This window comes from Podarcis tiliguerta (genome assembly GCF_965153285.1).
Source record: "Podarcis tiliguerta genome assembly, chromosome: 1".
NCBI classification, from domain to species: domain Eukaryota; kingdom Metazoa; phylum Chordata; class Lepidosauria; order Squamata; family Lacertidae; genus Podarcis; species Podarcis tiliguerta.
The window spans coordinates 43,037,456-43,059,488 of NC_139534.1; the positions used below are offsets into that span (position 1 = coordinate 43,037,456).

Here is a 22,033-nt window from a genome sequence, read left to right on the forward strand (position 1 = left end):
GTTTCAGTTTAATAAAGTGTTTAAGTTTTTTTCTTGCTTTTTTTTTAAAGACTCACTGGGGAGGTTTATATACACCCCCATCCCCAATGAGATGTTGTCACAGACTAAAGTTTTTAGAAGAGGGTGCACTCTTGCTTAGATATAATAGTGTTTAAAAGGTTGGGGACCAAAGGAATGACCAACATAGGCACCAAGCGAGGCTCCGAAGGGACAGCATTGTACAGATTGGACGCCACCTCCAAGAAGGGGTTTTTCCCATTTGGTAGGGATCTCATTTTGTAGGGGCACCCAGAAAATAGAAGCGGAAAGGTTCCCAGCTCAAGAAACATGGCAAAGGGGTGGGAATTTTCAAGGAAGAGCAGCTTGCCCCTCCCAATGGGCCAGGCATTTCTCAGATCTGAGACTAATAGTGATATCCAAGGAGCATGGACCAACATCAAGCCCCTATCTACTGGTTTGCACATGAAAGTCAAACCACACATTTCTCTTGAAATATCTCCTTTATCAAAATGTGAGCCCCAGACCCATTTAAAACACTCATTTAGCACCAACGTTTTACTCATAAGAAGCTCCTGTAGAATACCAACCTACATTTTAATTAAGTTTTACTCAGTGTAGACTAGTTAAAATGAATGGGCTTAATTTAGTCACATTAATGTGTCTATTCTGAGTAAAACTTAGTTGATTACCACCCAAGGCCAAAATGGTACAGTCCTGGGACAAAGCTTTTGCAAAGCTGTAATATTAAATCAAGCCAACACTGTATTTTGCAAAAAGAGCTTTCTCTCTCCTTTTTCTTTTGTTGAAAAAAACAACAACAGAGATCACCACCAAAATTGGCCAAGGTTAGGAATGTGAAAGAGATCAGATCAGCAACAATTTCCACCTTCATCACTTGAGGTTGAGAGGAAGGCAGATACCTGACCTACATTTTAGAAAGTTTGATTCGTGGAAGTTTCTACAAAGTTTCCTGGGCTACACACGTTGTTTCATCTGAAAAATCAGAGGTCCTAAAATTCACTGGTGGTCACACCACACTGTGCAGATGCCATGACCTTCCGTTTGCTTTGCTGTTCCCATCTTAAATGCAAGTTGCTCCGTACAAGAAGAGCAAACACCATTCGAATTTCACAATTATAATGTAAGCTATTTGGTAAAGCCATTCTTTTGTTTCTCGTCCCCATTACTTTTTCCTCCTTTGCTAATCCTGAGAGAAAGTCAAATGAACCAATGTTTACTCTTTCCCAGCCCTCTTACCCTCCTACCGCCGTCTCTGGTGAATCCATAATGTTGGATCATCACATTCATTTCCATGGCAACAGGTGCTGATGCCATAAATAGAGGTTTAATTTCAGGATTAAGCAGGAGGCAAAAGCTGGATAGTGAATTGAAAATTCTTATTCAAAGTCAAATATGAAAAGATAATTGCAAGGTGTAGTACTTGCCTTCTTACATGAATAGTCTTTTATCCAAACAGCAAATATTCACTTTCTGGAACCCTGATCCTTTCTCAGAAGGGCATTTTTCTTCTTGAGAAATCCTGATTGGAGATGATTAAATATGCCACTATTTATCTTACTTTGGATTATTCTTGATTACATGATACCCATCTGTTTTTCCGTATGAGCTGATAAGCTAGTTTGATGTTATAATGCATGAGAAAGTGATACTTAATTATATGCAGAAGCACCTGCATATTATAGATCAGTCACACTGTAAGATTCCGGATAAGTATCCTACATTTATAGGAAATCCAGAAATTGCCAGAATTTACCAAAGATTTATATCTCATCCTGTCTCATGGTCACACTTTCCAGATTTACCCAAAGTGAGCTAAGGGGGCCTTCTTCAGAGGACTCTCGATGATTTCTTAAATGTTTCTGCTATCTAATACAGAAAGTATAATCTGACCGAAGAATGCAATGGTATGTAAAGTTATGCAATGTGTGATTTACATTTAGGCTACAGTCCTGTTCACAGTTCTCTGGAAGTAAACCTTATTGAAAACCAGTGGGTGTTGCTTCTATATATGTATAGAATTGTGCAGTTACATTCAAAATATTATGGGACAGAACAGATGCAACAGAAGATATTCATCATTGAAACTATCCATTCTTCTTTACAGGGGGTGGGGCGGGATACACAAGCCATTGGAAACTAGGTTTTGATTGGACCAGTAGCATTGGGCCCCGTCTAAAGAACATAGGAAGCTACTTAAAGCTAAGTCAGACCATTAGTCTATCTAGGTCAGCATTCACTACACGTCAAGTGAATGATGTTTTGGACTACAAATCCCATCAGCCTCATCAACGCAACTAGTGTTCAGGGAAGATGGGAACTGCCTTTCATCAACCCGTTTCAACTTCAATAAAGGCATGGACTCTTTCTATACATGATTGTCACCTGTCAAGGAATGGTCTGGATCTGAGGATTGGGGAATGCATTCTCAGGCTGATCAGCGGTTTCAGGAGCAGAGAGAGAGACAGACACTGAGCAGCTTCCACAGGAGTTGCCTAGTTACAAGATAATGGAAAGAGACACAGAAAGGAGGGAACAGCCAGCAGAGATGTCATTAGAGAGTGTGGGAAACCCTCCTTCCCCAAGATCTAGAAAGTCCATCCGTATTAGAAACAAAGAATGCAGAGAGGATGAGGAACTTCTCGTTGGCACCCAGGATGTTGCTGGGGAAGGAAGGGGAAGGATTTAGAGTAGTCAACTGCTCTCCTTGTGGAGAGATGTGGCTTTTTGCTTGCAACCGGATGACTGAATAGGACTATAAAATACAAACTGCTTGTTAATTCTTGCTGTGAAGTTACTAAAGGGAGGGGAGGACTGTCCTTAGTCCAATGTGCAATGGAACTTCCTGTCCCCTCATACCTGCATGTGTCCACATCCTCCCCAAATTCACTTGGGAGGGTTGGAAGAACTCCCACAAAATATTTACGGGGTGCACAGGGGTGGGAGATGGGGAAAGCTCCAGTATACAAGTGTAACTCCTTGCACTTGTTATTTGGATACCACCTCCATATATTTCTACAACTACTGACAACAAAATGGAATAGAGACTTGTGCAAAATAAACTAATTGCAAAAGACTGGAGGGCACCATGTTAACTACACCAGCCTTCACTGATTTACTGGCAACAAGCCTCCAGGGTTTCAGACAGGAGGTTTTTATGCAGCCCTAACTGGAATGCCAGGGATCAGCCCTGAGACATTTTGCATGCAAAGCAAGTGTTCTGCCTCTGAGCCACAGATGTCCCCCAGTGGATTTAACCTTCTCCATTCACACTGTTTTCTAAATCCAATTATTACTTGAAGCTGCTGTGGGGTGGGGGGTGGGGGGACACAGGCACCAAAGTGAAGCCCTTTTTTCCCATAGTGGTGCCAACAGCAGGTGATTTACATTGGGAATAACAATGCAGTGGGTTTTTTTTTTTAATGCATCTCTGGAACCATGACTCTGTTCAAAATTGGATCGCCACTGCTTCAAAGTATACATTTAAAAGTGAGATGATCAAGTCAAGAATTTTCTTCTTGATATCTGTTTCAGCCTTAAGACTGCAACACAAACTTATGGGCAAAATGTATTTCAGGGGAAAATGGGTTGTCCACTTCAATTCACACTCTTAATGTAGCTTGCTGGAGTTTGGAGGCTTCATATGGCTTGCTTTTTTTATTTTATTTTTCTTGACAGCACTATTCCCCCCATACATCACTTTCCAGTTCATCTGAAAGATGTATTTATGTGACTTCACTTTTATACTTTGAGGTCTTTGGCAGAGGGGAGGGAGTACTTTAAAGCAACTGCACAAAGGTTTACAGAAAAGATTAAGCCCGGTCTTTGATATTTGGAAGCCTTTAAGCTGCTGGAGGTAGCAAGGCTTTTCAAAGGATCTATATGGTTCCAGGTTATATATTTGCAATCCTGATATACTGACAGAAGGACACTTACATATTTCAAAATCGAATATATAAAAAATCCTCTGTAAAAAAAGGCGGTGAAAACCTGCCCTGTGACTCAGGCATTCACTGCCTCGTGAATTCTCAGTGTCAAAGTACCTGTGGAGCGGACTGTGTTCAGATTTGATATTCTTCCTTAAACTTTCTCTTTTAAAAAGTTAACATTGGGGATGATACACTTGCAACTGAGAAACACGGAGAAAATGGAACGTTAGAGGGAATTCGGAATGGGGGTGTCTTTGTCAGGGCTGGCCCAAGACATTTTGGTGCCTGAGGCAAAGGGCAAGATAGAGATCTCCCTTCATTCCCTATTCAGAAGTCAACTGAACTATTGTATCAGAGGGCAGCTCAGGGGGCACAGGACAGGTTGTGCTGTACACACACAGCTTTGTCCTCCATCATCTTGCAGCTGCTTCCCACCCACAGCTGCTTCTGTAGCCTGAGGCAGTTACCTCACACTGCCTAACGATAGGGCCAGCTCTGGTCTTAATGAACCTTCCATATCTCAATTTAGTCTTTCCTTTTCATGCTCAAAGCAATAGAAGTTTCTTGGAAGGCATGGAGAGGGATGGATGGATAGATGACAAGGTTTTGTGAGGCATGCATGGACCTCTTTTTCTCTGGCACTACCTACAAAGCACCTTTGCTAGTTCAAAGCCAGAGCAACGCTTATTTTCAATAAACCTCTTGCAAAGCTCATTGAGAACTTGGTAACATGCTTTAATTGTGTTTTTAATATTTTCTTGGGAGCCAGCTAGAGTGGCTGGGGCAACCCAGTCATATGGGTGGCATATAAATAATATTTTTATTATATTTAATGTGAGGGGCTCTGGTTTGCTGTTTGTCTCTTACAAAGCTTATGTTGATTGTCTTGATTAACTCGCTGATAAGCTGAGAACTGTCTTCACCATCAAGTGTCCTTCATTTTGTAAAGTTTACCTTAAATCTGAACAGCTGTTAGCCTAAAAGTTAACATGACAAACCTTTATTTTAAAAGAAAGTGGTTAGATGAAAACAAAAATTACCGGAAAACACATAAGACTCAGAAGTGGTGTAAGTATAGGTTAGAGAGATAATCTATCACCCCCGAAAGGTGAAACTGACAGGCCTATTTTTGTTTTGGGGATTTATTTGCTACATTTGTTATTTAACTGTCCCTGAGTGGTAACTAAAGGGCCTATCGAATTTTCGACCAGGTTCTGATGCATATGCCACTTTAGAGTAAATGGACTATTGCTATAAAGATTGGGATGTTGGAGTTTTAGGACTTATGGTATATAATCTATTTGAAGTTAGAGATGAGGTGAACAGAAATGTTTATCTGCCCATACGATTGTGCACAAGTTAGCGTTACTGCAAAAGTCTTCCAAAGGATCTTCACTGGATTCTTGTATGCCCGTCTTAATCCCTCACGTCGTTCAACTTGAATGACTGGCTGACGAAGTGTCAGAAAAGACTAAGTAGCCAATTCTCACGGAAAATGACTTTGAGCATGACTGTAACCAGCACCGAGGAATGCCAAACTGGACCACTTTTTGTGAGATGGGGCATCAGTGACTGAAGAATTTCTTCTGAGCTTTTCCCACAGCAAATCTGAGCCCCAAGGTAGAAGAGCAAATTTAAGGGCCTCTGGGTAAGAGAAACTTCAAGGGTCCCCCACCAGGAGTGCACCAGAGAGAGAGAGAGAGAGAGACTGAAAAAAGCATAACACTGGTGCACTCTCATTTCTGTAAATTTTAGAAATCTTTATCAGTGATTAGCCAGTAGAGGATTTTCTTTGCGTGTGTATTCCATTCTGTAGGTCAGGGTGAGAGCCAAGTCAAATAAGTCAATTGAATTGGTCAACTGTGTGTGGGAAAGGAAACAGGTTTGCACAGATAGCAAGAACGTTGAGGCACTTTTCAGGCAAACAGAGTTTCTGGATAATCTACATCACTCATTTAAAGTTCTGGGGCACCAAGGGGACACCAAGAAGGCCTTCCTCATCACCTGAAGACCTGTAGGACAGTGGGAGAGGTGAAACTAAATCCACTTTTCCTCTCAGTAGGATAGGATCACCCAATTTTGACAGACTTAGGTGCCTCATAACTATTTTGGAATATTTCCCACGCATTGGTTTCATCTATCAGAGGCAGTTTAGGGTGTTGCGACAGGTGTGTCTGCACTGGTTGCCACCCTGCAGGGGGCACCAAAACAATGCTGTAGAATGGAGCATGAGAGGAAGGGGGGGTCTAATTTTAGCACCGCACAGGGCACTGCTGAAATTTGAGAGCCTACCACTGCCCCTATGCAGATCACAAATTATAATTAATAAATTGGTCCTAGCTCTAAATTGGTCCTAGCCTTGTGCCTTGCCTGTTTAATCTGCTCTCCTCACATGGAAGAATAGAAAACCCATCCACAATCTAAAATTACAAACAGGAAGGTCTTCATCTGATGCAAAAAAGCTTGTAATGTCTCTGCCAGTCATTCTTCCTTGGGGATGGCTTTGCAAAGCAGGGTACCACCACACGAAAGGCCCTCTCAAAAACTAAAGCAGCACTCCTAAAGTTTAAGATTAGAGACACGAGCCTCGAAAAGAGACTTTGAGGCAAGTTAGAGTCTTGGGACACCTCTTTTTAAAAGAATGTAAATCAATGTTGTTTTTACTTAGGGTATGATAACAGTATCCCATTTATATGTATATTCACATGAACTTTCGTACCCATTCAAAAACTGTAGCCCTGCACTTTTTTGTTTGGGAGCAAACCCAAGACCCATTAAACTAACAGGTGATGCATATCCCCATAGAGTGACAATAGTATGGAACTGATTATATCAATCACCCACAATGTAATAAAAATATGAACTTCCTTAAGGATTTCAGATCTTAGGCCTTCTGGCATTTCTTTTCATAACCCGTCATATATTCTAGCTTCTTGGTTTTAATATGAGCTTTTAATGACAGAGGTATTTGACAGGGTATTTATCAAAGTGGGGGGAGTTTTCTTATTATAATAGTAATTAGAGTATGATCAGCCCCTGGTTCAAAATAAATGGCAATTAACTTGTTTTTATCACTGCCATGACATGCACCTTTGTGTCACATCCTTGATTGTCATTTTGTATCACTGTTAGTGTGTTTCTAATTTCATGTGTACAGTAAATAACTATAATCCAAAGTTGTTTGGGGGATTTAGACATAAATGTCTTTCGTTTAATGTGATTGCTTTCTTTGAGATTACAATACAAATTCAGTCAGGCCAGAAGGAATGATAACACTAACATTAAAATGATGGATGGCAAACAACCTTGAGAATTTCCATTCCAGCATAATTCTTCAGTGATGACAATCAGTCCATTTCCTGCCCTCAAACATAGGAAATCTGGAACAGCTGAAAGCCCCAATGTAAGTCGAGTGTTGTTTTATATACTCTTTATGGGCAGTCATTAAATAAGACTAACATTTACCCTTAATGTTTAAGGTAAAGCTAAAGGTACCCCTGCCCGTACGGGCAAGTCGTGACCAACTCTAGGGTTGTGCGCTCATCTCGCTCAAGAGGCCGGGAGCCGTCGCCGTCTGAAGGCACTTCCGGGTCACGTGGCCGGTGTGACGAAGTTGCACTGGCGAGCCAGCACCAGTGTCGCACACGGAAACGCCGTTTACCTTCCCGCTATAAGCGGTACCTATTTATCTACTTGCAGTTAAGGGTGCTTTCGAACTGCTAGGTGGGCAGGAGCTGGGACCGAACGACGGGAGCTCACCCTGCCATGGGGATTCGAACTGCCGACCTTACAATCAGCAAGTCCTAGGTACTGAGGTTTTACCCACAGCGCCACCCACGTCCCTCCCTTAATGTTTATGCCCTTACAAATACAATAGGCTCTGAATTGCCTGTTATTGATAAAATGTGTTGTTATAAAGGTCTGCTATTAACTCTTCAAAACAGGAAGAGGAAATCAGGTATGAAAAAACCACAGAAAAACCCAACTGAGGTAGGGTTGCCATATTTCAAGAAGTAAAAACCAGGACACCCCGTATTTCCCCCTGACTGGATTGACTTGACTCCTGGACAAAGCACCACCTTTCAGAAATTTCTCCTGGACGTAAATTCCACCTTTGAAATCTTGGTAATGTATGGCAGCCCTAACTCGGGTGATATTTACAATGAATTCTGGCCACAGGCAACCATCAACATATGTCCACAGATTAATTTCATAGCTCAACAAGGCAGTCCTATTAACCCTCTTTAGCTGTCTCAATACTAACAGGGGGCTGGGTCCAGAATTCAGCCAAGGAGGAAAGTAGCAGGGAGGGGGTGTATACAAAGTTCGTTTGTTTCAATTGGCCCCAGAAAGGAAAGTAAATGTGCTTTGGATTGTGGCCAAATATGAACAACCTCTGGGCATATTTACTTACTTATTTACTTACTTATTGCTTTCTCAGGGTAATATAACATCTTGATTGGGGCAGAATATTAGGACTCCATAAGGACACTAAAGACAGAATTCATTAGCTGGACCATAAGGAAGGCTGATCGCTGAATAATTAATGCTTTTGAATTATGGTGCTGGAGGAGACTCTTGAGAGTTCCATGGACTGCAAGAAGAACAAACCTATCCATTCTTAAGGAAATCAGCCCTCAGTGCTCACTGGAAGGACAGATCGTGAAGCTGAGGCTCCAATACTTTGGCCACCTCATGAAAAGAGAAGACTCCCTGGAAAAGACCCTGATGTTGGGAAAGATCACTAGGAGCACTAGGAGAAGGAGACAACAGAGGACGAGATGGTTGGACAGTGCTCTCGAAGCTACCAGCATGAGTTTGACAAAACTGCGGGAGGCAGCGGAAGACAGGAGTGCCTGGCATGCTCTGGTCCATGGGGTCACGAAGAGTTGGACACAACTAAATGACTAAACAACAACAACAATCACATCTATATTATATTTTATTATATATTATATTATGTTATAATTTTGCAGTCACCTGCTCTTTTGATACTACTGTATTATAGTTCACCTGGGTGGTCTGCTTCTCAAAGTCAACTTGCATCCTCCAGGTAAGCATGGAATGAAGAACAAGCTTGGGGAGGAAAAGCACTTTAAAATGAGCCTCTAAGGCAGTCAGGGATGCAAAGTGCTTCCAAGTGCTGAAGCCAACGAAGCTTCTGAAATGAGAGATAACATTCAGAGGGCTCCCATGTCTGGGATGCATGCAGTTGTGGCTTTTATTCTCTTTTGCTTAGCATATGTGCAAGGTGATTTCTGGGTCAACTCTGACAAAAATCAGGCAAGCTAGGCACAACACAAGCTGTTGAAGGTTTACGGTGTTTAAAAACAAACAAACAAAAAGAACAGGTGGGAGACCAGGTAGCTTAGAGGAGGGGTGGAATCTATTCTTACTCTTATCATAGAATCATAAAATCATAGACTCTGAGGATCATCTAGTCTAACCCCCTGAAATCCAGGAATATGCAGCTACCATATTAGCTGCAGGGATCAAACCTGCAACCTTGGTGTTATCAGCACCACACTTTAACCAATTATAAGAGGTTGATGAAATAAGCATGGTATGGAAGTTCATTTTATTTTCTTAAATGACTTTTGGGCCACTTATGTTACAGAAGTGGTATGCCAAGCACAGTTTGCAGCCTTTCAAAGTTCTCTTTTGTGCCTGTTTAGGAGAGGGGGGCATATAATTGTGTACCTGCTACATTGCCTCACTCCATTACAGTGCAGGTAAACTGTAGTGACACTGGAATTAGGAGGGCAGCCCCCCCCCCGCCCCGATAAAAATGCATCTATCACTCCCCATGTGGCCAACTGCTGTGCTGAAGCAAGCAAAACCCACCAGCAGATGATCCCAGATATTTTGCAATTCTCCTCTTTGGAGTTCAGGACACAACCATAACTTTTAGAACGTTGATGCTTTAAAAAACTTACTAACTAACTAACTAACTCTATGCTACTTTATAGTGTCTTCTATGTGCTCCTTATTTTGCTTCTTTAATGCTGGCCACTGACCATAACAATGGGGATTTGGGCTATGCTCCACCACACCAGCCGCCTCTGCCTTAGACCCTCACAAAAAAGCTGCTGGTGAGAATAGACAAAGCTGAGATAGAGGGGGAAGTTGCCTGACCTGATATGATGCACATCATGTGATCCTGTGAGTGCTTTGTAACAAAGATAAAGATCAGTTAACCCTCAGCATGGAAGGGAAGCAATTGCTTGCCTCAGTTAAATTGCTCTGTTTGTGAACCAAGAATAAATGTGCTAGGCTGAGTTGGAGGAAAAGCATTTCCTAGTCGGAAGCCTTTCCAAGCCAGTAGTTATCCCTTCCACACACACACACACACACAAACCCCCATGTGCACCCCACACAAATAATCACTTTTAAATAATAGTGTAACTGTTAGTAAGACTCACAAAAGACAGCCCCAGCAGCTGGCCCTCATCACTTTGTGGTTTATCATCAGAGTAATTGCATTTCAGTTATGGATTATTGCTATGCATCATACAAATGAGATGCCTCAATGATGTATTGATGGAGAAGCAGGGGTTGTCCAGGAAGAAAAAGATTGAGGAAGTCAACAACTCAATTTTTGTATGTGAAAGAGGAAAGATGATTCAGAACGAGAGAGGGGAGGATGTTATTAACTACTTCATTTAAGCTGCTGGTGGCGATGCTGCTGATGAATGAAATTTCCACAGTGATTTCTCTGTCATTAAAGCCGTCTCTTTCCCTCTCCCTCTACCAAAGGCCCTCAAATTGCTTTCCTTTTTTTAGAAGGTATTGTTCCTATCCAGAGTTTCTTAAAAAACAACAACCCACAAAACAACACTTTCTAAGCAGGTCCATTTGAACCAACAGTTAAAAATTGTTTTCCAGGCTGATAGACACTTCAGTTGATCACAGAATCCTTAGCTCACTCCCTTCCCTACTGGTAGGCAGTTTTCCACCGACCATTTCCTCATGAAACCCAACACATTCAGGTTCACAGTGTCCATGAAGAACAGTAGTAAACCAAGAGGCAGCAAAGGCAATGGTGGCGGAGTAACCATAGTGCAAGATTAAATGCAAGTTACAAAAGTCTAACATACAAAGAGCATTTCAAGAAGCTCTTGGCAAGCCTCCACCTCCAGCAGTCAAAAGGACAGTTTCAAAAGTGCTTTTTCTTAGGTCCATAGCAGCAGCCCCATGCACTCATCTGGATACTTCTTAGTCTCTTACCAGTGGTCCTGTAATTAACTTGAGGTTCAGGGGTGCTGTGTGGCAGACTTCTAAGGGGGCATAGGCAGAATAAACGAAGGTGGGAAGTGTTCCCTCATGTCAGAACCACTGGGTTAGACTTGAAAGGGGAAACCTCATTATCCCACGTTAGGACTGTCTTCCCCACAAACACCAGTTTCCTCTTTACAGTTTCTATTTAATTGGTCTGGACAATATTACAATTTTATCTCATCTGTCACAGCTCTTTAGAGTGATACTAATGACAACTTCATCAACATCAAGATGTAGATTTGCCAAATATTGCATTGGAAATAATAATAGAATATTGTGCACCTAAATAGATATACATTTCATTGGCTATGTGAGGCACGGGAGTAGTTTTGGGCTTATATTATGAAGAAATTGCTAATCTAGTTAAATTGCCCCTCTTTTACCATGCTGCTGTTTCCAAAAGAACTGACCAGTTGTGATCTAAACACCAGAGTAAATGCTTTTATTTACTGTATTTTTATCCTGCTTTTCAGAAGAGAATTGCCCCACACCCCAAAAGTGGCTCACATGAAGAGAGAGAGAGAGATGGCTGCCAAAAAGACAAGACACACAAGAAAAGGAAAACGGGTGGGAAACCCAGATGAAGAAGACCAGTTCTTCATGGTAAGAACAATGAGGTGACTGTATATACCCAGCTGAGACCAGGCCGTTCTTACCTTGCTGGTTCTTCCTTAAATAGCGGTTGGTGGTTCTTGTTCCTTTGACCAATGGATGGAGCTACAGCTAGATGGGGAGAGGCCTTTATACCATTGCTCCTGCCATGGTGCTGATCCCGTCTGAGCACACCCACAGCTGCCAAGGAAAACTCCCATTGCCATCAGGCTTGTTCAGGATGCAAACAGCAGCCTATCGGGATCACGGTCAGAGTAAAAGATGCTTCCTAAACCCACACCAGGGACGTGGGTGGCGCTGTGGGTAAAAGCCTCAGCACCTAGGGCTTGCCGATCAAAAGGTCAGCGGTTCGAATCCCCGCGGCGGGGTGCGCTCCCGTTGTTCGGTCCGAGCGCCTGCCAACCTAGCAGTTCGAAAGCACTCCCGGGTGCAAGTAGATAAATAGGGACTGCTTACTAGCGGGAAGGTAAACGACGTTTCCGTGTGCAGCTCTGGCTCACCAGAGCAGCGATGTCACACTGGCCACGTGACCCGGAAGTGTTTTCGGACAGCACTGGCCCCCGGCCTCTTGAGTGAGATGGGCGCACAACACTTGAGTCTGTCAAGACTGGCCCGTACAGGCAGGGGTACCTTTACCTTTAAACCCACACCACAATCTCAATTCAGATTCTACCCCTGACAGAAACAGTAACTCAGATACTAATTGTGTGAATGATGTCAGGGGTAACTTGGCCTTTAGGAGCTGTCTGTCGGCTGCAAAAAAAGCTTCCATTTCATACAACCTCTGCAACCTTAATTTGTAAACAAATGTTCAACAAATGAAGTCACTCCAGAAGAAATGATCACCTCTGTGTATTCTACTTTAGATACTCATGGAAGAGATTGATGGAGACAGCTAGGCACCTGGACGATACTGACATTCAGCTGATAAATATTGGGGGCTGAGTTTTTGTTTCATTTCTATCCATTCTAATTTACAGCATCATAATGAGCTGTATTCATGGAGCTATTGAATTCACATTTGGTGGCAGTAACCACCCTGGAAGGCTTATTAGTTTCATCATCCAAATACCCTGAACACTCTAAACAGTTCAGCAGAATTGGCACCATCTCCTTCATTTGGAATAGTGCTCACAATTCAGAAGTGATTTAAACTGGCATGTGGTCCCTGTCAAAGCAGCACCTAAGCTGAGCCACTGTAATTCGTCTCAGTTTCATGAGCATTATGTACACCCAGCCTGGGGAAGAAATAGAATTTTAATCCATGCCAAATTTAACTGCCAGAAAGTATAAACAAGGACCTGGAATGGAGAAACCCACCATTTATTCAGAAGTTCATGCAGATCAAAGACGATACATACTTAAAGTTCTATTGGTGGTGCTGAGCTCATTTATATATTTCCAATGAGAAACTCAGTTTTTTCCTATTGATTCCTATTCAACTGTAGCGATGGACAAATCTTCCTAATTCCACCCAATTTCATTGTTGCTGGCACTCAGTCATAGGTCCATGCCTCCTGTTTTGTGTGGATTTTTTAAAAGAATGCCTTAAACATTTGCTTTGAAATTATATGTATTATTGTATACATTGCTCCATGCCTTTCCCTCCAAAAATCCATATTTTTCAATACTGTTCAATGTGCTTTCCCATAAAATACATATTTTACATGTCCTTTAACTAGGTGATCAAAAGAGCCATTTATCACAAAGGCAGCAAGCATTCAAGTAACAACAACAACAACAACTTTTTATTTATACCCCACCCATCTGGTTGGGTTTCCCCAGCCACTCTGGGCAACTTCCAACAAAAGATTAAAAATACATGAAAGCTGATCAATACCCATTTTTATGCATATGAAATGTCCTACATGCCTCTTCCAGGGACTGGGATCATTGTGGGATGAGCAGACGCTCTCTTCATTTGCTTCAACTACAGCATAGCTGGTGTGATATGTAAATGGAACCTCCCATCCACTTCCCCTTTTTCCTGAACCTCCTGGATTTATACATCTACAGTGGAACTTTCACCCTCTCTTCCTCCTGTATGCCTTTGCCCTTCTCCAATTGCTCCAAATGGTATGGGGAATGCCAACAACAGATTGAGGGAATGCATGGGTAGGAGAAGGGAATAATGGTTCTGTTGCAGAAGCAGAAATCTTTGAATGCCTGGAACATTCATGTAGAGCTACTTCGGAAACAACAATTTCTTTATAGCAGATTATGTGAGACTCAACAGTGCCTTTCCCTTCCCTCCATGGGCTCTATTTTTACTCACCAGAAAAAAAGAGTATTTTCTGATAATGATACTGTCTTGTTTCGTTCACCAGACAAAATAATAATACCAAAGGTCAACCCTCATGAGAGATATCTTGATGAAGCAATCAAACCCCTAAAATAGCCACACACTTTCTGTTTCTTTCCATACTGAAGCAAAATAATGAGACAAGAAAATGTATTCCTGATAGTAATGAAGGCACTTTTACACAGAGGGCAACTCTCATTTCATCTGAAGATAATATTTATTTCCTCCTCGTCTCTGTGTATTTTCAGATATCCATATAAGAGGCTTATCCAGACTAATCTGTGACTTTTGAGATCATTCTTTATGGTCTTTATGGTCTAATCCAAACTCGTTTTACCTCACATTTTAAACTCAGAGATGTGTAAGAGAACCTGGATGGTCCCAGGGGCATGTCTGGAACCTAGCAAGAAGAACCAGAAATATAGCTTGGAGGACCATGACATGCCACAAAAGCAGGAACAACTCACCCAGTGGGGTGGAGCTGCAACACTAGCTTCCTGGCAGCAGTGGCACTGCTGCTCTTTCAGAGGGAGACAGGGAGGGTCAAGGTGGCAGTAAGGTCGGTGAGAGTTGAGCAGATCCCATCTGGTGCTCTTGATGGTGTGACCGCACTAGGCGACATCAACACAATTGGTACAAGCAGAAGCTCATGAAGTGTGCGCAGAACAGATAACCAAAAAAATGTGCCACCCTGGATAGTCACCTGAAGTTAAAAATAGATTGATCAAGTAATTTCATTTATTGTTTTCTTCCTTTGCCCTGTGTACTCCCCAACCTGGTGGCCACAGTTTCCTGTCATTCCTTTTGCAATTTCATTTGTCTCAAAGCTGACCCAATACAAGCTCTTCAACTTCCGCTGCTGCCCTGATGCATAGGATTAGAAGGCAGGAGTTTGTCCCAAATGGTCCACAGCACCTCGCATTCCCTTGGTGCTGTTATGGATCCTATGCTGTTGAGGTAATGTTAGAAATTCATCCGGAACGTATTCCTCATACCGGTTGCGAAAATGTCTGGTGTCAGCAGCACTACTTTTAATTTAGTCAAATATATGGGTTGCCTGTTCTAGGAATCGTACAAGGGCAGGCACATTATTTGAGAGATGTTTACGCACTGCCTATTCAGAAGGAAGCATCTGTAGACACTTTAATGGAAAAATAAATCTGGTGGGAAGAGCAGGGAAGTTGTTTCTTTTTGTGGTGTTCAAGTGAGCTGATTCATGTGTCAGCTCTTCTTTCCCCCCACTCTAGCCAGCTTTGCATTCTTGAAAGAATGTAGAGGGCAAACCAAATGACTTTAATATCCTCAGCTCGTGGTGCTTCGTCCATTTAAACTTGTTGAGATGGGGAATGCTTTTGTGATTATGGCTATTACCACTCTTCTGTGATACGTTCACGTAGAACCCTTTTCAGAAATGTGAGCAATGACATTCATGCCTGTGCCGGTAATTTCTCTTATGCCTGTGAGTTGACTGAAGAGTCATTATTGTATAAGGATGCATCAGTCAAGGATAAATATAAAATTGCAACTTTCTGTCACATATCCGTATATTAGATGTGTTGGATATCCATGTTGAAATAGGATATAAAAAGAAAATACTCCTTAGTCAGATTGATAGGGCAAGTCCTTCAAAAGTGAGCCATCAAGAAATGGGCTAACTCTTAAGCATTCACACATTGGGTTCACTCGTTATAGATCTACCACCACAGGTGACTCTCAGTGGATAGTTTATTCCTCTGTGTCTATGCTCTTCTTTTTTATGTTTCCAAGATGCAATAGTCACTTTATAGAGGGTGTTCAAGGTGCTGTCTCAAATGATGGGGAAATGGGGGGGGGGTGTCATAAGACAAGATTTGCTATCTCTCAAATTGCACTCCAAATCTGACTTCATTGATTTTCAGCTGATACTCCAAAAAATTTAAGATCCACCTACTTTGGGCGAATTTTGTGATTTCTAGGCAACCGTACCGCAATTTCTCAGAAACTGATAAACTTCTCTGACTATCTATTGACTGACACAATGAATTTCCCTATCATGTACTGGGTACATGACACAAATTGATGGTTCAGCTCATGTGAGAGAAGTGGATCAGGCAACAGTTTGAGTAAGCAGCTAAACATCAGAAAGAACAGCATCCACACCCAAAGACATCCAAAAATGGCTGGTGGGTATGGCATTTAAAATAACATATAAGTGTTATTCTTCTGTTCCATTGAACTAAAGGAAGGAAAGAATGGAATTAATAAAATATTAGCACAAAAGAATTTATTAATCCACTACTACTCAAGGAAGTTATATCTTAACCCACTTGTTTCTCATACTTCACAGTGAATTGGAAAAAACAAGTGAGTTTGGATAAAACTTCCTTGGGCAATGGCGGATTAAGGAATTCTTTTTGTGTTGATTTTGTGCCCTCAAAATCATGAAACAGTAGAGGCTTGTAAAGAGTGCCTTTTTATCTGTTAATTGGCAGAAATTCAGGAGAAGTGGAATACATTAACTCGGCTAGATGAGAATAAGCATGCGTAAAGAGCTATAAATTTACATTTAACACAGACCATTTTTTAAAGTGTCAGACTGTACAGTCTTCTTGTCAAACATAGTGTTTAATTATACTGCAGTATCAGCCCTGGATGTATTAGTCGTCTCCCACAGCCACTTGCTATTTCTCCAGAACACTGAGTCAGTTCACAACAGCCAGTTGACTGGTTGAGAAAGAAGGTTGAACAGAAGTATAACATGTGCCCAAACAACCATGGGGTTGTCATGCTACCACAGAACTGCCAGAAATGTGGGCTGCTCAGCAGTGAAGTAAATTTGGGTTGAATGAAGATCTGACTATACAGTGGTACCTCGAGTTAAGTACTTAATTTGTTCCGGAGGTCTGTTCTTAACCTGAAACTGTTCTTAACCTGAAGCACCACTTTAGCTAATGGGGCCTCCTGCTGCCACCACACCACCATTGTGCGATTTCTGTTCTCATCCTGAAGCAAAGTTCTCAACCTGAGGTACTATTTCTGGGTTAGCGGAGTCTGTAACCTGAAGCGTATGTAACCCGAGGTACCACTATATAGTAAAGCGGAAACATGGTCGCTCTTCTGTACAATGCATCTTCTAGTTTTCATGCCCAGCTGTAACTAAGCCTAAGTATGTGCTGCTGAATCAACAACATATTGAATTTTAGACTGTGGGCGCTGCAAAGCAGGGATGTATCCTCTTATATTCTGTAGAGCAGGGATGGGGAACCCCAGCCTGCATGGCCAATGGTCAGTGATGATAGGAGCTGTAGTTCAACAATAAAACAATGAACAGGGTGGTGATGCAATGACTATTGAAATCGACACAAGGTAATATCACCAAGGCAACTATCTGTAAACAAACAATAAACGTCCATAAAAATGGCGAAAGTAGTTTCCCTCCACAAATTTGTTTTATCTTAAGCAATTGCAAATGCAGTAAATAAAGAGCTCACTTCTGATATACCAGTGGTTCAGTGCTCAGACGTCGTTCTGGTAATCAGATGTTTTGTCGCTAAAGAGCTTAGTCATTGAGCTTTATAGTACATAATATACAGTGGTACTTCAGTTTTCGAACGTCTCAGAAGTCAAACGTTTTGGGTTTCGAATGCCGAAAACCTGGAAGTAAATGCTTCTGTTTTTGAACGCGTCGAACGACTTCCACTGAGTCGTCCCCCCCCCAAATTTTCTCTATTGAATTTACAGACAGCCCTTTGCGTCTTGGTTTTCAAATGTTTTGGAAGTCAAGTGGTCTTCCTGAATGGATTATGTTCGAAAACCGAGGTACCACTGTACAAGGTAAAACAGTATGCAAACGACTTAAAGCAGGACATAGCTGTTCCCATCTGCATGTTTCCATCGGGAGAAGCACAGAAAGAGGATGATGTCTCTATCTTCCATCTCTGCCTCCAAGCACCTCCCCACATAAAAGGGTGCCTTGCTGGCTACGCATAGGAAGAGGAAGGAGTAGCCAGCATGTGCATATGACATCCTATGTCGGCGGCGTGGTGGCAGGCACCCACAATCCTGAGGACAAGATGGCTCCCCTGGCTCAAGATGTATTTGTGTATATGATGTGTAAGTGTGTTGAAGGGTCAGGAGCTCTGCTCTGGTTCCTACTGCTTTTGCTCACCATTTTTAAAATTGCCGTTTTAGACTTGCTCAGCCATTTAGCCAGACGTTCCTTCCTGACAAAAGACCAGTGAAGTCCTGGATGTATTATGGGAACAGGAGGCTTTGCCTCAAGTATAAACCACAGGTTTCCCCATACTTATCTGAATCAGGGCTATTCTTTTTTTTTTTTACATCACGTGAAATATCCAGCAATTTTTCAAAAAATGGAATTTGGATGGAATGCTCACAAGTGCCTCCTGCATTAGTAAATTGGCCATTGTGTTTTAAATATTGCTTCTAAAGCCACATGTCTTCCTTTAAGAACCCTTGAATATGGAATAATAGAGAGAGAGAGAAAGCAACTAGTCTTGCAATCAGTTTTCCAAAATGATATAATCAGCCATGACAATTTTCATGTAATGATCAAATTTAGGTTCTGAAATTGTTTATTAAAGAAGAGGACTAGAGAACAGTGTGTGTGAACAGCATGAAAAATGGAACTGTCTTATTGTTTGATTGAAACCTTCATATCTGAAATGCATAACACACCAGCCTAGCTATTTCAATCAAATTAAATATTTTATAACCATTTTCAAGCGAACCATTAATTTTACATGTATGAATTATTTATCCTGTGCCAATGCTGATAGTTCGTTCAGTTCTACAAACCAACAAAAAAAAAACCCAACACCCCACTCCATGATATCTAAAACTCCCCAAAACTCGAGTATTTTGTGCATGCTGAGATGGAAATTGCAGGCCAAAGACGGAAAAAGAAATGAAGATGGAAATGAATTGTACATATATTTGTAGAGACATGGCGAGAGAGAGGGAGAGAAAAGAATCATTAAGCCATAATGTTATTGATGGACAAAGCGTGTTTTGTGCTGTTTGTATTTCACGTGCCATCATCTGCAAAGTAATACAGAATAGCTGGAGGCCATGACCTAGACCAGTCCATCACAACTTGTGATTCACCAATCCTGGTGCAAAACTCCCAGCCATATATCCCCCCCCCCCCCGAGATTCAATTATCAGAGTTATCTTGGAAGTTAAGAGAATTGTAGCCCTCTGAAGGGAATAGGGGTCTCCTAAAAACTCTTAGCACCTTAACAAGCTGCAGCTCCCAGAATTCTTAGGGGGAAGCCATATCCTTTCAAAATGGTATGCTGTATGGTGCAGATTGGGCTTTAGGGAGGAATTCAGTGGTGGAACAGTGGAGAAACACTAAGGTGATAGTTCCGTCAGGGCAAGCATCTCATCTTGCCAGATGGAACAATCTCCTTTTCCCACATGCCATTGGGGAGGGGGCAGTCTTCCAATCCCTCCCCTGAGCCAGTTTCTAAGTCTTTGCACAGGGCTTCTGCTGACAAGACTCAGCTGAATGACCCTTAGTCATTCCCACTGTCTTGAGGTAAAGCTCTCCTCCTGAGAGGACTGATGGCCCTGTGCTAGTGGTAGTCAATGTTTTGTGAATTTGACAGCAGGAATTGGATGATAGGGATGCCTTGGAAATTCCAACATGAACCAATGGCCTTCAGTGTGTGTAGACTGGAACATAGTTATCCACTGGCTTTCATGTTTTACAAACTGAAGTGTAGGTGGGTTCAGGCATGGCCCAAGACCAGATCGCAGCTCAAAAGAATTTATTGTAACAACAGGAACAAGTCCGACAAACAAGGTCACTTAAGGTATACAGTGGTACCTCGGGTTACATATGCTTCAGGTTACATGCGCTTCAGGTTACAGACTCTGCTAACCCAGAAATATTACCTGGGGGTTAAGAACTTTGCTTCAGGATGAGAACAGAAATCGTGCAGTGGCAGCGCAGCGGCAGCAGGAGGCCCCATTAGCTAAAGTGGTGCTTCAGGTTAAGAACAGTTTCAGGTTAAGAACGGACCTCCGGAATGAATTAAGTTCTTAACCTGAGGTACCACTGTATATATACCTGAAGCCAGCCCAGGCAAAACACATACTTTGCCTGTTATAGGTCGTCTTAATGCTGCAATTAGCAAATTACAACACTGGCCATATTTCAGCAGGGACTGGCTGCCTGACAGCTACTAACAATGTCATTGTAGGATTTTATAATCCTCTTTCTTTTGTTATGCAGATTAATCTCCTAAGCTCCAGGAGGCCTTAAGGCCTAGGCCTGCATTGCATGCATACAGCCTGGCTTCAGCCCACAATGCCTGCATACATAACACAAACATTTCTACTCAAAAAGAGTATCAAAATACAATTAAAATGGCCTTCCTTCCTTCTTTCTAAAAAGCTTTCTTTTTTTAGAAAATAAATATTAAAACCTATATTTTAAAATGTAGTGCAGATTTTTGTGCAGCTTTTTATTTTTAAAAATAGTTTAATGCTGAAAAATACAGCAGAATTGAATTTTGGATAAGCACGTGCAAATGTGGCATGGACTGGAAGCAGACTGATTCTTCCACCTTGAACACATGCACAAGGAGAAAATGTGTAAAATTCTGTTACCCTTAGAAGAGCATTTACTGCTCTTCATTTTGAAATGATGCCTTCAGCCTATTTGGAGTGAAAGTATAGCAGGATTCTCTATGCCCAGCTGACATGAGTTTGTGGTACTGGGGATGTGGAAGATATAGTGTACTGTGGAGGTGGAAGATATAGCGTCTGTTGTATATCAGTGCTTATTTTGGGGGGAGACCTTTTGAGAGCAAGAGCTGGCTGGACCCTGATTGATATTCTTTGTGATCTTTTGGCATGCTACAATAACCCTACTACAAACAAGGTTGCTACCCTTGCAAGTAGCAATTCAAAAAAAATTCACCAAAGATTTCTAAAAATGTCTGCCATGTCATAGCTGTCAACTTACAGATTTGAAAATAAGGGACCAGCAGCCTCAAAATTAAGGTATCAGCAGCCAAAATAAGAGATTTTAGTCAAACAGCTCCTTTTCTTTCCCCCATAGTAGTCAATCAAAGGAGCCTCCAAAACAAATCCAAAAGCCCCCCCTCCCACGAGATCGCCACCCGCCATTGTACTCAACCAGCTCCTTTCCTTTTTTCCTTTCCCCCCACCATGTGTCTCCGCTCCAGATAGACCTTTTCCCCAGCAAGGGTGAGTGGGCCGTTGATGACGTATCCATCCAATTCTGAGCACAGGTATGTTCAACTTCTGAGCCCCTCCGAGCCAAAGGCAGAAAGCCCAGCCAGCAGCCGAACGAAGCCTCAAGCGGTGGTTCCCACAGTGCAGCAACCCTGCAAAGGGGATGCAGCAAGGAAAACCACCGACACCTCTCCACTGGGAAGCGCTGAGCAAAGGTGAGTCCCCAGGCAACATGGCCGATTTGATTGGCACAAGGCATGCAAGCCCCACCCCCCAGTTGTTCTTAGACTCCTTACTGGGTGAGCAACGCAGCTAAGCAACACAGTTGGAGCCTCCTTCCTCCCTGGCCAGCAGGGAGGGAGGGAGAGGAGCTGCTTCCTTTGAAACCCAGGAAATTTAAGGGACATCATCAATAAGGGACAGCGGCGGGAAATAGTGCTGGGATAAGGGAGTTTCCCGCCAAATAAGGGACGGTTGACAGCTATGTGCCATGTACTGCCAAAACACCAACCACAATTGCATCTTGACGTTGTTATCAATCCTTGTTTGCAGCACTGCCCATCCCTGCCACCACCAGCAGCGTGGTGCAGCTGTAGTGATATCTCACAGAATTCTTGAGAGATCTTGTGATAACTCCCCAATATCTCATTGGAAGCTGCTATAGCCACATGACACTGGTAAGCGA

General features: G+C 42.3%; 1 long non-coding RNA gene across 1 annotated transcript in view; it reads right to left on the reverse strand.

The window, feature by feature from the left end:
• The window catches only part of LOC310665417, a 34,650-nt gene extending 22,570 nt beyond the window's left edge, over positions 1-12,080 (reverse strand). Inside the window, exon 1 of the long non-coding RNA XR_014505462.1 lies at positions 11,882-12,080. This is a non-coding gene — a long non-coding RNA (uncharacterized lncRNA). The remainder of the gene's footprint in view (positions 1-11,881) is intronic.
• Positions 12,081-22,033: the final 9,953 nt, after the last annotated feature.